Here is a 16,659-nt window from a genome sequence, read left to right on the forward strand (position 1 = left end):
CTTCACCCAGCTCTTTGCAATTCTCATATTAATTAGCTTCCTTTGCCTAATCTGATCTTCTACTGGCTTTCCTATGGGTTATAAACAAGATTGATGGGACATGGCCTGAATATTCTATTATCTCAAGCTGACACTTACAGGGATGCATGTACAAGTGGAGAAAAGTACAGTGAAGATGCATGTACAAGTGGAGAAAAGTACCTTCCTCTTCTCTCAGGCAGCAACACCCCACCTGCCACTCTCCTCCTTCTTCCTCCTCCATCTGTGGAAACACAACCAACACCGTTATTTATCTCAGGTAGCTGAATTCAAACCACTATCTTCAGGAGAGCAGGCCATGAGATTATCCCACTGCCCGACAACCAGATTCTTTGAAAAAAAAGAAGGATTCAGATGGATTTGAACCCAGTACTCTAAGGAGAACAGCACAGCACGCTAGTGAATTAACTCACTGTCACATCTGGCTGCTTGTGACACTTTAGTCGTCTAACTTTGTATATGAGATTAACTTCCCTTTTCAGCAATTGCACACCTGGAGTTGCGAATGGTGGATCTTGTTGCCTAATGTTTTATGTTTCTCATGTCAGTGCTGTCTCTCTTTTCTTTCTAGGGGTCTGTCACTTCATTTGTTGGGGTTGGAACCTTGCTCCTTTCCCATCTCAATAGTTTTTTTTTTTTGTTTCTAACCCATCCAAGCCATTACTGATGTGTCCATCACTGTAGTGCTGTTATTTGCATTAATGCATTACTTCCTTATCTCCAAGTCAATTTTCATTTTGCATTTTTAATTATATATTTGACTTGATAAACTTACTGGCCACCCCCGAATTTATTGAAAAGCTGACATGACAGCCGCTGTGGCTCCGAAGAGCAGTCTGGGAGGTCCTCACTGCCCTCGCACTGTCAGACTCGTACCGAACTCCTGTCTGCTTCGATTTGATAGCCACTGCGGTGCCTGGGGCTGACCGTGCCAGCTCCCAGCTTTGTCCTATGTAATATATGTTGCGTCTGTAAATGTATTTTACTTTTATTCAGCTTGAAGCCCATATTTCTCTAATGATTCAAAACATGTAGGCTGGATGCCTATGTAAATGGATGAGGACCTTGCACTAACCATTTTATTGGACCTTGCATTTGTAATTTAGCTGCTGGTGTATACAGCTCATAGTAAATACACATCAATTAAATAAGAACAGAGAACTGCAGTGTATCTGAGGTTGAATACAGTGTAGGGATACTTAAGAGGCTAATGCGAGTCCAGACATGTAAATTCAGCTACTTTCAGACAGACAGATAGGGGTATTAAGATTAAATTACATTCTGATAAACAGCACATTCACTACAAGTTTTAAGAAAGAAGCAATGATTGGCTGGCCCCTACTTTGACAGACCAGTCTTTCCATTTTTAAACGGACAGTGGAAAAGCACTTCTATTTAAATACAATTTACACAGCATGTAGCTCCTCGAAGTGGCCCAGGCTCCATACACATTGACAATGAGATGTGGCATACAATACTGAACAAGACTAGCAGGGCACCCTCCTGAATTCCCCTCCCTTTAACTGCCTGACGTTTTTAACCTGCCACATGTCTCTTTATAACCAGACGCTAAGAAAATACACTCAGTGCTCACAATTCATATTAAATCATGTTCATTCTGGGGGGCTGGACAGCCTACCTGTACAGATATGTGAGTCCCTGCTGGTTCGTTATACCACAAAGCGGTCACAGGTAGTGCTGGTTAATTAGTGCTATACCTGTACAGAAGTATTCACCACAACAGTCCTTCAGTTCCTGCAACTGGCTAGAGAGTGCTGGAGTATGCTATACAGTAGCTATCTGTCAAGGTGATCCGGTATGTGCTCTGAGGTGTGGATGGACTGACAGGAGTTTATGGAATTAGCAGGTGATCTCCCGGACATCTGGGTAAACGTGAACCAAGATGAGATTCGACCCTTGGCTGATTCCATAGTCTAGGCATCTTCAGGCACTAAAGGAATGGACAGGGAACACTGACTGGATGCAGCAGTCATAATACAGCTACTGTACCATTAAACTAGTCTTCAAATTAATGGGGGCGCAACATTATAATACAGTGCACATACCACAGCCTATTGAGCCAGGTATTAATATGCACAGACCACTCAGACCCAAATCAAATAACAGTGAGTACCCACCGCCACACACACGTCACACCATTTCAGATATAACCTGCCACCTTTTCTGACACGTATATTGACAGAAGCAAACTGCTCTGTATTTCCACACGCTCTGACCCTCGATTGAGCAGGAGCGCAGGCAGTACGCAAATGTAAGGAACGCACAGCACACGTAATCGAAATAGACAGCTAGCGTGCTCTCGTGTGCAGCGTTCAGCGCAGCAAAAGCCTGACTCCAAGTTTGCTGTTTAAAAAAAAGAAAGAAACTGCATTAATAAAGTAGTTCAAAACAGAAACATTACATCTAACCAAGACAGGCACTCTGAACTGTCGCACACTTCAGAAACAAGCAGAGCGCAAGGGCTTGGACTGAAATAGAGAGCAAAGTATGCTGTTCGTTCTCGGACCAAACAGCGCAGAGGCAGACTGGGAACTCGCTTCTGTACGTGTGTGACTTTTAACCTTTTCGGTGTCGGCGGCTCTGTGCCAGTCAGTCGGAGCGAGGCAGTGACAGAGCCGAGGTGTTTGTTGTATGGTGCAGCTTGCTCTTGTTTTCAAATTGGCAGCGTCACTTCATAGAAGATTAATCGTCTATATAAATTCACTGCAAGCACACCCGCATCGCTGAGCTTTCTGACAGGTATTTATTTCAACGTGTTTTTATTTATGAATGTACTTGTTTGTTTGTTTTTAGCTTATAACAACGATATTGGTTTACGTGTGTTTTTTTCAATTAGGAGAGATCAGATACTGTCCGTCCGTTTGTAAAGTAACCTCAACAGCGGTGGCTGCTGCACTGTTAATTTTTTAGGTGGCAGTACGGCACAGTGTTCTTGCGCAAAGGCTACTGTCAAGTAGCCTTCTTCAGACTGGAAGCCGGGGTGTTTTTGAAGCTCAGATAATTCGCAAAACAAGTTACAAACAATGAGCTTTAAGTCTGGATGTATTTCCAATGGCTTTGTTTCTCCCAATAAACTCCAATTGTGCAAATAAAGTGGGCTTTTTAGACGTAATTATGAGACAGTCCAGTGTTTTAAAATTCACTATTCATTGATTATCTAATTTACAAAAAGAAAGATATTTTCTGTATTTACAAAACAGCATTTTCTAGCTAAGGATATAACATGGTTAGCTTAATACATATTGTACTTGGCAAAATAATAATAACAATAACAATAATAATAATAATAATAATAATAATAATAGCACACAACAAAACAACAAAATCAACTACAGCAATAATACCAAGCACAATGATGAAGGTGATGATAATAATAATAGTGTGAAGGTCAATGTCATTGAGGCTGGGGGGAGAGCAGTGCTTCTGAACCGGTGAGCACTTCAGTCTGGTTAAAACACACAGCTGGATCCCTGCTCTAAACTGGCTCCCATTCAGTGTTTATAGGGGATCTGGAAAGCCTTAAAATGGTAGCTTGAATCCGAATAGATTGTGCATGTTGAAGAGCTGTATTTACTTTGCGCCTTGCGTGAGCCATCATGACATTAAAATGAAAAGCTTCCTCAGTGTTCATGTGTGTGTGCACAGACAGAAGGCAGGGGGCATATTTTCATACATCCTATACCCCTGTTACTGTATCAACATGCATCTCCACAGAACACATCCATTTACACCAGGTGTAGTGTGCATCATGCCCTTCTTTAATATGATTGAATTTACTCAATACTCAAAACATATTCAGCAAGCAAATTAATACACGACATAGAGGAAAACATGCTTAAAGGCTTTCCTAAAAAACATTTTAGGATGCATTGCTTATTTTTAGAAATGTTTGGCAAACAACAGCTACAGGATTGTTCCCAGATGCTGTGAACGAGATCGTGAGATTATCACATGCACTCTTGACTTGTTTTGTTGTTGTTGTTTTTTTTTTTTTAATACTGAGAACTATTTATCACGAAAGTGAGGCTTGAATCACTTGAGGAATGAAAACCTGCTTCAATTGCAAATACTTGGAATTTAATATTAAAACTTCTTCTTCTTCTTCTTCTTCTTCTTCTTCTTCTTCTTCTTCTTCTTCTTCTTCTTACTGTTTAGGTGATTGAAGTAGACCTCATATTGTTAATGTATGTCTTGGTGACATACTCTCAAAAAAAGGCTATACCTTGGGAAGCACTTGTCTGAATTTGGTGAATCCTTGCATCTACATGTGTTACCCCTTATAAATGCTCACCCCAGTAAATGTGTGCTGTATTTTTCCATTGTTCCCATGCTTTTCTCCTGGTTTTACTATGCATTTACCACGGTTTGCCATGTTTTAAAAACACTTTACCTTACCTCTCTGGGTTTTACAAGCGTAGCTATCATTTACCATACTTTCACTATAATTTACTACACTTTGCTGTGCTTCTACTATATGAAATTCTTCTATGTGACATGCCACTCCAGGCTGTACTGAACAGGGAAACTGGTTTTGCAACAAAAAAGGGCTAATATCTAGATTAGTGGGTTTTGTTTTTCTCAGAAGAGGAAAGTCATATTCAGTGTCTGGATCAGTGCGATGCAGTCTGGAATAATAAACAGCGCTCATAAATCATCATGTTAAGTATATGATATACTCAATGAGGCATCATAGCACAGATTGAAACACTTCAGTGTCTGGAGAGGCACTGGGCAATGGCGTCATTATTGTATAATACATTCCTGGTGATTTTATTATATTTTTTCGATGGTGATTATTACAGCTAATCTAGCCTAACAGCCCTTGCAATGAAAACACTTTGCCTTCATAAAGAAGTATGTGTTTAAACAGTTACAGTTTATTCAGGCACTGTCTCAATCAGATTCTAATCACATTCAAGCCTACTGTACCATCCCTGGTGTTTGTCTCTCCACATACTTCATATCACTTGAAAAGTTTCCTGTTGACAGATAAACAGCACTTCCCTCACCGTTATCATTGTTTCCAGTCAATGGCAATTCATCTGAGTGATTTAAAAGTCGACTGGAATCAGATTTTCCTTTCACCGGGGTGCTGACGCTTTTAATGTCTTACATGCTGGTGTCCTAAACTGACAAAGAAAGATTCTCACAAAACCAGGTAATGCAAGTGATTTGACACATACACAGGGACTGCCTTAGACATAACTAAAGAGCCAACGATGTGCAAACTGGAAAAAACATTTCTTCATCGAGTTTAATCAGAGATTACATCTTGCCCAGGACTACAATCCTACAATTCACCTTGGAGATTACGCGTTTCTGAGTAAACAAGCAAAGTGAAATGAGCGTTTAATTCCATTGAATTAATATATTCCTACTTACACCTTAAAGGGAATTACTCAGAAAACATAATTACTTTTACCGCTTATTTTGCCAAGTGAAATGATGCAGTGATATAAAAGGGAAGGGCTGTAGCTTTATGTTACATGTGCTTTCATTCTTCTCTTTAAAGGGCTGGGGAATCATCTGTTCTAATAATGCAGTAAGGATTACACAATGCCAAACAGTGGTGAAAAAAATCCACTGTTTTGAGAGCCAGATAATTCAGCAACGATTCAGCTGTTGTCAGTGGTGCTTAAAACAATTCTAAAATTCAAATTAATTTACAAATTACATCTAAAATTGAGAAGATTAGCTTAGCATGCTTGCAATTAGTTTGCAGATTCCTTTAATGTGTTTTCTTCTGAATTGTCAAGTTTTCAGTTGAATGGCAGCATGACTCAAAGAATGGTGCCATACTCATATGAAAGTATACAATGGTATTGTTACTTTGCTACAACGCACTTAGAATTTTATCCCAATGAAAGATAGTAATACGCAGATAGTAATACAATAATGCTATAGCATGGCATTTAGGCTTGCCAAACAGCATAGATAAAATGCTCTCTCTCTATATATATGAATATGAGTAATATTCTCTCTCTCTCTCTCTCTCTCTCTCTCTCTCTCTCTCTCTCTCTCTCTCTCTCTCTCTCTCTCTCTCTCTATCTCTATATATATATATATATATATATATATATATATATATATATATATATATATATATATATATATATATATATATATATATATATATATATATATATATATATATATATATATATATATATATATATGAATATAATATATATATATATATATATATAATAAATATATATATATTTATATGAATATGAGACTCATTATATGCGTATATACAGTGCAAAAGTATTCAGACCCCTGACCAATTCTCTCATATTACCGAATTACAAATGGTACATTGAAATTTCATTCTGTTATTTTATATTTATATTTTATTTTTAAACACTGAAACTCAGAATCAATTATTCTAACATGACATTGATTTTATGTTGGGAAATATTTTTAAGAAAAAAAAAAACTGAAATATCTTGCTTGCATAAGTATTCAACCCCTGTGCTGTTTGCACCAATGAAAGAAATTGCCCTAACGAGGACACAGTTACCTTACCATTGCCCTCCACCTGTGAACCATTAAAGTTGCTGTCACATTTTCTGGATAAAAACCCCATTGTTGAAGGATCATTGGTAAGGCTGTGAATCTGAAGGAAAATGAAGACCAAAGAGCATTCTACAGAAGTTAGAGATAAAGTAATACAAATGCATAGATTAGGGAAAGGGTACAAAATAATATCCAAGTGTTTGGATATCCCAATGAGCACAGTTGGATCAATAATCAGGAAGTGGAAGCTGCATCACACCACCCAGCCACTGCCAAGAAAAGGCCGTCCCTCAAAACTCAGCGCTCAAACAAGAAGGAGACTTGTGAGAGAAGCCACAGAGAGGCCAACAATCACTTTGAAGGAGCTACAGAGTTCAGTGGCTGGGAGTGGAGTAATGGTGCACCAGTCAACCATATCAAGAGCTCTGCATAACACTGGCCTGTATGTGAGGGTGGCAAGAAAGAAGCCGTTACTCAAAAAGTACCATCTGAAAGCACGTCTGGAGTTTGCCAGAAAGCATGACAGTGACCCAGCTGCGATATGGGAAAAGGTTTTGTGGTCAGATGAGACCAAGATAGAGCTTTTTGGCAAAAACTCAAAGTGCTCTGTGTGGTGCAAACCTAACACTGCCCATGCCTCAAGACACACCATCCCTACAGTAAAGTATGGTGGTGGCAGCATCATGCTGTGGGGATGCTTCTCATCAGCAGGGACTGGGCATCTTGTTACAATTGAAGGAAGAATGGAGCAAAATACAGGAAAATACTGCAAGAGAATCTGCTCCAGTCCGCTAAAAAACTGAAGCTTTGGAGGAAATTTCAGCAGGATAATGATCCCAAGCACAAGGCCAAAGCAACATTGGAGTGGCTCAAGAACAAAAAGGTGAATGTCCTACAGTGGCCCAGTCAAAGTCCTGATCTCAATCCCATTGAGAAACTGTGGCACTATTTGAAAATTGCAGTCCACAAGCATCGTCCAACCAACCTGAACAACCTGGAGCAAGTCTGCCAAGAAGAATGGGCCAAAATCACTCCGACACTGTGCAAAGCTGGTACATACTTACCCCAAAAGACTTAAAGCTGTTATTGCAGCAAAAGGTGGTTCTACCAAATATTAATGTGTGGGGGTTGAAACTTGTGCAAGCAAGATATTTCAGTTTTTTATTTTTCTTAAAAATATTTCCCAACATAAAACCAATGTCACCTTACAATAATTGATTTTGAGTTTAAGTGTTTTAAAATAAAATATCGAACAGAACGAAATTTCAGTGTACCATTTGTAATTCAGTAATATGAGAGAATTGGTCAGGGGTCTGAATACTTTTGCAAGGCACTGTATATATATATATATATATATATATATATATATATATATATATGGAGAGAGAGAGAGAGAGAGAGAGAGAGAGAGAGAGAGAGAGAGAGAGAGAGAGAGAGAGAGAGAGAGAGAGAGAGAATATTACTCAGGCATATATATATATAGTATATATATATATATATACTATATATATTAATGGTAATATGCTCTCTCTCTCTCTCTCTCTCTCACTGAGAGAGAGATATATATATATACTTATACTCATTTAAGAGAGAGAGAGATAGAGAGTACATATGTATATGTATATATATATATATATATATATATATATATATATATATATATATATATATGAATATGAGTAATGTGCAATATTTTCATGTTACTTTAAAGTTGTATTTAATCTAGTAAGCTCAGAAATGTAGCTATTTTTACGGTTTCTCCTATAACAGGTGTTATATATTTTGCTTTTTCTCTTAAATTGTATCAGTTTTCATACTGAAAGTTTCAGGCCTCATGCATAGTTAGTATTTTTAAATATTCAGTACCAAAGTTTAACCTCTGTAGTTTTGTTCCTGCATTATTTTTCAATTATACAAATTGTACTTTACCTTATTTTGTTTTATATACATACCATGCATGGATGAGACACTGACTGTTTAATAAAGTCATCATCATAGTCACTGAGCAAGCCTGAGCAAGCCTGGGATTCTGTAATAAAGGCAGCATAAAAATGACCTCTAGGGGAGCACTAGTGTTGTGCACCATTATTCTTTTGTAATCATAGCAGCATAACACAGCAGTAATGTTATGCGGCTAACACTACTAAAATGCATCAGGTTGTTCGTTCCTTTTGTTATCTGGTACTTCTTCAAAGCCACTACCACGATAGCAACACCATAAATCATGCTGAATCCTAGCCAGATTTCCTTTGTTGAGCTGAGTTCAATTAGTACCACGTGTAACATGTGCAACTATCTCTCTGCAATGAAACATGAGACACATTTTTCAGGTGAGATATCTAAAGGATGCTGTGTAAATCATTGCAGTGTGACCCTCACTTTAACAGTTCTTGTGATGGCTTCAGTGTGTTTTTTAACCTGTATCAGTCCTACTGCAACATATAAATACTTTGATCTAGATGATTGAATAGGGCTTGTACTGTGTGTGTGTCAGCATGCAGAACAACAATATGTGGAGATTGTTTCCAGCATTTTTCGGTCAATTTGAGTTCAAAGAAGGTCATGAACATGACCAATACATTTCATCCTACATATTTACCCAAGGATACCTCAGAGGCATTGACCTGTCCATTACGCCTGATGAGGGAAACCTAAACAGGTTCCTGATTTAGACGTGGACTCGGGTTTAGCTGTAATTGAGCATTTCATTCCTCTTGTCTGTTAAGAGTGCTGTTCCCTGTGAACAGCATTTCATTCCTCTTGTCTGTTAAGAGTGCTGTTCCCTGTGAACAGCATTTCATTCCTCTTGTCTGTTAAGAGTGCTGTTCCCTGTGAACAGCATTTCATTCCTCTTGTCTGTTAAGAGTGCTGTTCCCTGTGAACAGCATTTCATTCCTCTTGTCTATATCGAAACTCCAGGAGACTCACTTTTAGAAAAGCACTTGCAGCCTAGTGGAAGCAGATAGTTTCGAGTGCTTGAGATAAGGGCCGTGAATGACTTGCAGGAACAAAGGTGGGCAGCTCTATCTCTCCTTCCCCCTCGCTCCATCTTCAAAGAGAGCCAGCATCAAGCAGCCCTTAGATCTGTAGCAGTTTATTAAAAGGCTATTATGTACTAGCATTAACACTGTGTTGTTTGTTATCAGCAAGCATAAGCAGTGCCTAAAATAGAACACCCCCAGCTAACCAGCGCTTGTCCTGTGGTATTCAAAATGTATTCAGCAGAGATTATATATTTTAGCCACATTTTCTGTAATCAGACATTGGTGACCTGCAGCCAAACACAGCAGATGTGTTAATGTACTTTGACTGCAAATGTTTGGTTGAATGCAGCAATAGTCCCGGTTTAGAGCTGGGAGGTTTGAATGTCATGCACTCCAATCACTGCCTTGCCTCTGTTTCCATCAGACTATGCTGTGGAGACCCTTGACCCCTCCCTACAGTCCCCTGTAAACATGATGTGACAGTTCAACCAGCCAATCATGGTACTAGCTTGCATACAATGAGACGGAGTGCAATGGCGTAAAGACCCTCTTGAGTTTTGTAAAACCGAGCTGAAGAACTCCAGAAGGTTTGCTTTGATCATTTGACCATCCTTGAGTGCAGGTGTACGTTGTTTCTTTTCTACAACAGCATTCGTCCTTAAAAGGCTACATCAACAGGGGGATTTCTCATGACCTTTGGGTATGTCAGAGGTTGCATTTCCCCATGACCATAATATGTCAATGTGGCACCTTATCAGTAACGCCTGCCCTGAAACCAAACACACTATTACTCTGATTCCTCAGTACTGTTAGAGGAACATGTTCCAGCCATTGAGAGTTCACAGTGATTATGTGCAACTGAGGTTTCCCCATCTTATTAAGTCAACATTGAACTGCTTTTAGCTTGCTGTATTGAGTTTGCCTCTGCAGTGCAGGGTAATTGCAATGGATTGAATAAATAGCAAGAAGAAACTAGTGTCACTGGAAGGTGTGGATAAATATTACATTGTGACCTAATTAGCCTTTTATGGGTTCTTGGATCTGGGTGAAAAACACTAATTTTGCCACTTTGGTAGTTACTAATAACTTTGTGTCTGTTTCCTTGCCAATGGGAAGAGAAGGAGTTTAAGGGAAACTAAGCAGTGTCTTCATTTGATTGCCTTGTGAGCCATTGCATTTGTATTAGTGCCATGCTGTAATAACGCACTGCAACATGGAAGAGCAGATTAATCCAGGTTGTAATGAACAGATAACAGGAAAGACAAAACCAAGAAAACAGATTTGAGGGAATATATAACTTTGCAACACTTTGTCTGCAAAGCCTTGTGCATTCTTCCATGTGAAACCATACAGCAATACCTGCTTTTATGAGTAATTACATTACCTGTGCTTTGCAACGTTGAAAGAGAATATTATAAAGGTGGTATCATTTTAAAAAATCTGCATTTCACTGTACTATCTTAATTGTCCAGAGCAAATGTAACAGCTAATAATGGCTGTTTTAGTGTACCGTGTGGGTGGTAAATTGTTGTTTAATTGAATGTAGGTAAGTAGTTATTCATGGGTCATCTGCAGTCATTCCATGCAATAAAATCCAGACTACAACTAAAGCACCATAACTAGGCCTGGTTTTGCTTTGATTCGCTTTGATAAAGAGATTGCCTTTGTGTGGCTTTACCAGCTTTACCAGGTTTTCTGTTCTTCAAGAACTAACTGCATATCAGCAGCATTGATTTATGTTAATTCATAAGCATTCTCTATTTTATACACTTCAGAAAATCAGCATGGGTGTATGTAATTTCTCTGCCCAGATGGGCAGGGGCAGGGACTTGTATGCTGGCATCCATAGTCTTCACTTAGCTCGTTAAACCACATCCAGTTAGTTCATCGGGATTGGGTTAGCCTAATATAATTGATCCAACATTTCCAACCAACCAGGGTTAAACAGTTCTGTTTGACCAACATCCAACCTAATGTCATTTTGCTCATTGGGGAAGAAATTATGATAAATGTTGATTAAGAACAATGATCCTGGGAAAATAAACACACAGAAATTGAGAGGGTTCAGTGTTCCTTATATTCTTCCTTAAGTGCCTCAAAAACACACCCACATAAGAGGGTGTGTTTTTTTTAAACACATTTCCAGTTGACTCTCTTGCATGACTAGCAGGAGGTGTGATTATATACATTGCAACAATATGTACCATTTCATGCATTTTCATATGATACCTCTGTATAATTTAAAATGCTTCCCATATGGCCACGAGTAACATTATTTTAGTAATAGGCTTGTAAAATTGTACTTATGAAAGACATTAGTCATGCTCAGTAGTTAAATAAATAAATAAATAAGTACAAATGCTACAACACACACACAGCATACTGGTCATTACCTAATAACGTCACTTTAGGGGAATGAAATTGGTATGCCTGTTATTTTTATTCAGCCTCTGACTTCAAAATCAGGTTGAACTACAGGTTCATCAAATGATACATTTTTATATATAACACAGCATCTCATCATACTGGCAGGCAGGAGCATCACAAAGGTGCACAGGCTTCCGTCTAGTGCTGATATTTTATGCGTTATTACTTTCTGTGAAAAACATAGTAAGTAATGGCAGGACTTTATTCATGATGGCACCGCATATCGTCTGGTTTTATAAAGCTGGATTGTGACTAATAGTAGTCTGGGCAACTAGCAAAATACAGTAGATGTGTATGTGACTCATCACCGGCTTTGCTTTGTAGAAAACAATGCAGTTACTCCGCTAATGCTAATTGTGAGTAACAACCACTGCTGCTATAACACTGAACCGACGGGAGCGAGCTTTTCATAATCCGATCGTGAGGGCTTCAGGCTACAGGCTTGTCATTGAGGATGTCATGGGTAATGCAGGTGGCTGGCTGTTACTCCAGTAAAGTTATTCTTCACTGACTTTTAGCACAAAATAAATTGGGCCAGGGGAAGCAGCAGGCTTGTTCACTTGCCTTTCATCTCTGGGAGGCCTGGGTTTGAAAAAGCAAACACAAAACTCTCGCTGTCAGGGTGTGGGAATAAACAACAGTGTGATGAGGTAACATATTTTCTTATTACAAACTGCCTTATCATACAGGATCCAGTAATCCAGCTTCGAATATTATACAGGATCCAGTAGTCCAGCTTCAAATATTATACAGGGTCCAGTAATCCAGCTTCGAATATTATACAGGATTCAGTAATCCAGCTTCGAATATTATACAGGGTCCAGTAATCCAGCTTCGAATATTATACAGGATCCAGTAATCCAGCTTCGAATATTATACAGGATCCAGTAATCCAGCTTCGAATATTATACAGGATCCAGTAATCCAGCTTCGAATATTATACAGGATCCAGTAATCCAGCTTCGATATACAGGATCCAGTAATCCAGCTTCGAATATTATACAGGATCCAGTAATCCAGCTTCGAATATTATACAGGATCCAGTAATCCAGCTTCGAATATTATACAGGATCCAGTAATCCAGCTTCGAATATTATACAGGATCCAGTAATCCAGCTTCGAATATTATACAGGATCCAGTAATCCAGCTTCGAATATTATACAGGATCCAGTAATCCAGCTTCGAATATTATACAGGATCCAGTAATCCAGCTTCGAATATTATACAGGATCTAGTAATCCAGCTTCGAATATTATACAGGATCTAGTAATCCAGCTTCGAATATTATACAGGATCCAGTAATCCAGCTTCGAATATTATACAGGATCCAGTAATCCAGCTTCGAATATTATACAGGATCCAGTAATCCAGCTTCGAATATTATACAGGATCCAGTAATCCAGCTTCGAATATTATACAGGATCCAGTAATCCAGCTTCGAATATTATACAGGATCCAGTAATCCAGCTTCGAATATTATACAGGATCCAGTAATCCAGCTTCGAATATTATACAGGAATAGTAATCCAGCTTCGAATATTATACAGGATCCAGTAATCCAGCTTCGAATATTATACAGGATCCAGTAATCCAGCTTCGAATATTGCCCATCACTGATTTGGTGACTAATTAAGTATCTTTTGAAAATCCAGGCCACACTTTTGAACGATGTTCCTTTTTCACTGTTTTATTTTTCATTGAGTCAAACTACTGGTGTTTTTCAACCACAATTAAAACGCTTTGTGATTTCACAGTGGCAAGAAGTCATGTGCAGGTTTACAGCAAAGGAAATCTAATGCATTGTTGTTTCAGTCAGGAAACTCATGCAATAAATTATTCATTAAAACACAGACTAGACAACACTACTACATTATGTATATTTTACACTAAATTCTTTATAATTTTTTTTCTTTCTTTCAAAATCAACATTTCCGAAAGAAATAAATAAAGTTCTATAGTCATGAAACAGATGTCAAAAAAAAACCATTTAAAAAAATATGCTTTTGCTGCCTGATTGAGAACATCAGAACACATGAAAATGTAGAGATGAGAGGATGCGATGCAGCCCATGAAAATGTAGAGATGAGAGGAGGCGATGCAGCCCATGAAAATGTAAAGATGAACAGAGGCGATGCAGCCCATGAAAATGTAGAGATGAGAGGAGGCGATGCAGCCATTGAAAATGTAGAGATGAGAGGAGGCAATGCAGCCCATGAAAATCTACAGATGAGAGGATGCGATGCAGCCCATGAAAATGTACAGATGAGAGGATGCGATGCAGCCCATGAAAATGTAGAGATGAGAGGAGGCGATGCAGCCCATGAAAATGTACAGATGAGAGGATGCGATGCAGCCCATGAAAATGTAGAGATGAGAGGAGGCGATGCAGCCCATGAAAATGTACAGATGAGAGGAGGCGATGCAGCCCATGAAAATGTAGAGATGAGAGGAGGCGATGCAGCCCATGAAAATGTAGAGATGAGAGGAGGCGATGCAGCCCATGAAAATGTACAGATGAGAGGAGGCGATGCAGCCCATGAAAATGTAGAGATGAGAGGAGGCGATGCAGCCCATGAAAATGTACAGATGAGAGGATGCGATGCAGCCCATGAAAATGTACAGATGAGAGGATGCGATGCAGCCCATGAAAATGTAGAGATGAGAGGAGGTGATGCAGCCCATGAAAATGTACAGATGAGAGGATGCGATGCAGCCCATGAAAATGTAGAGATGAGAGGAGGCGATGCAGCCCATGAAAATGTACAGATGAGAGGAGGCGATGCAGCCCATGAAAATGTAGAGATGAGAGGAGTTGATGCAGCCCATGAAAATGTACAGATGAGAGGAGACTATGCAGCCCATGAAAATGTACAGGTGAGAGGAGGCGATGCAGCCCATGAAAATTCATCATAGCTGGTTGATCTCAAAACATTCTTATGGGCTGAAGGGATTCCAATGATGCGACATCAACACCATGGCTAGGCAACGCATTCCGTACACTCACTATTCTGTATAAAGAAGGGTCTCTTACCCTCTGTCCTGTCTGTCTCCACTTCTTTTCCAACTGTGTTTTTGCTGGTCCTGGTTTATGTGCTGTGATTAAAGTATTGGCTAGGGGATTTGGCAGCTCATTTTAGGAACAACTGAGGAAACCAGACCTACTTAAATTGTTCAAAAATTCAAACTGCATATGACATCCAGCCATTAAATTGCAAGTCTGTTCTGTGACAGTGGTGTGACGACCACATCTGACTTTGTGAAAGTGCCGTGGCTTTAGACCAAGTGCTTGCAAAAGTATAAGTGAGGCTCATTACCTGCTTTAGTACTGCTGCAAAATAATGAATGTTGCACATTAATACGTAATTACAAGGCATGCTGGCAGATCTGAGTGTTAAAATTGAGTTTTTGTTTGACTGAATCTGCTTGTAGTCAGCACTCGTAACATCTGGGAGTAATGGACTTGATTTCGAGGTAAGCCTGGAATGCCTGTGCTATGAAGGTCATGTCTTGGTAGGAAGGATAGCCGAATTGAGGGCCTTGCACATTCAACACACAGTCCTTTGAGAAAAGAAATAATAACATGTACACGTCAATATCACTTCCCTCAAAGGGGTGTGAGAGTAGGCCTTGAGGCTGAATTTATATGAAGATAAAAAATAAATAGAAAAATATGCTGCTGATGGTTCCTACAGTGAGCCCTTTAGCAAATATTAAACAAGAACCACTTGGGATAGGCAGCAAACACTTACAGGAACCACTTGGGATAGGCAGCAAACACTTACAGGAATCACTTGGGATAGGCAGCAAACACTTACAAGAACCACTTGGGATAGGCAGCAAACACTTACAGGAATCACTTGGGATAGGCAGCAAACACTTACAGGAATCACTTGGGATAGGCAGCAAACACTTACAGGAATCACTTGGGATAGGCAGCAAACACTTACAGGAACCACTTGGGATAGGCAGCAAACACTTACAGGAATCACTTGGGATAGGCAGCAAACACTTACAGGAATCACTTGGGATAGGCAGCAAACACTTACAGGAATCACTTGGGATAGGCAGCAAACACTTACAGGAATCACTTGGGATAGGCAGCAAACACAACAGCCGTCTGCAAATCAGTTTCAGTTTCATCGGGGTAAGATGGCAAACTGGTAGACTTGTACAGTCAGGGCTGGGTAACTGCAGTCCTACAGAACAATTCTACACCAGATATAATGAAACAATTAACTGATTAAGAACTTGGATGTAGATTTAATTGGTTCAATAAAACCATTAAGAAAGACCTGGGCCTACATTTTCCACTGTGGGCAAATCAAAGGCAAATTGCCCAGTGTCTAGTAAGTGTACAGCTATGGCCAAAAGTTTTACGTCACCTTATAGAATTAACAAATATTTCTTCATAAAGTCAAATGAAACCTGGTGAATAATGTTATGTTAACATATTTACGTACCACTTGTAGTTTTCCGTACTTAATGAAAAACTTGAAACATTTTACATTTTCAAATCTAACATGAAATGCTATACTACTATTAAGGCTTCTGGTATACTTGTGCAACACCATCTTGTATTTGATCACATGATGTGAAATAAAAGATGTAAATTGTGTTCATGTATTTATTTATTTATTAAATTGTCTCAATCCTAAAATTTTAGGTGAT

At 39.1% G+C, this 16,659-nt stretch overlaps 1 protein-coding gene across 1 annotated transcript in view; it reads left to right on the top strand.

Moving 5' to 3' along the window:
- The first annotated feature begins 2,455 nt into the window (after positions 1-2,455).
- The window catches only part of LOC121318010 (protein shisa-like-1a), an 85,644-nt gene continuing 71,440 nt past the window's right edge, over positions 2,456-16,659 (top strand). Inside the window, exon 1 of the mRNA XM_041254177.1 lies at positions 2,456-2,799. The gene's annotated coding sequence lies outside the window, so the exon portion shown is untranslated. The remainder of the gene's footprint in view (positions 2,800-16,659) is intronic.

This window comes from Polyodon spathula, chromosome 7 (genome assembly GCF_017654505.1).
Source record: "Polyodon spathula isolate WHYD16114869_AA chromosome 7, ASM1765450v1, whole genome shotgun sequence".
Classification (NCBI taxonomy): Eukaryota; Metazoa; Chordata; class Actinopteri; order Acipenseriformes; family Polyodontidae; genus Polyodon; species Polyodon spathula.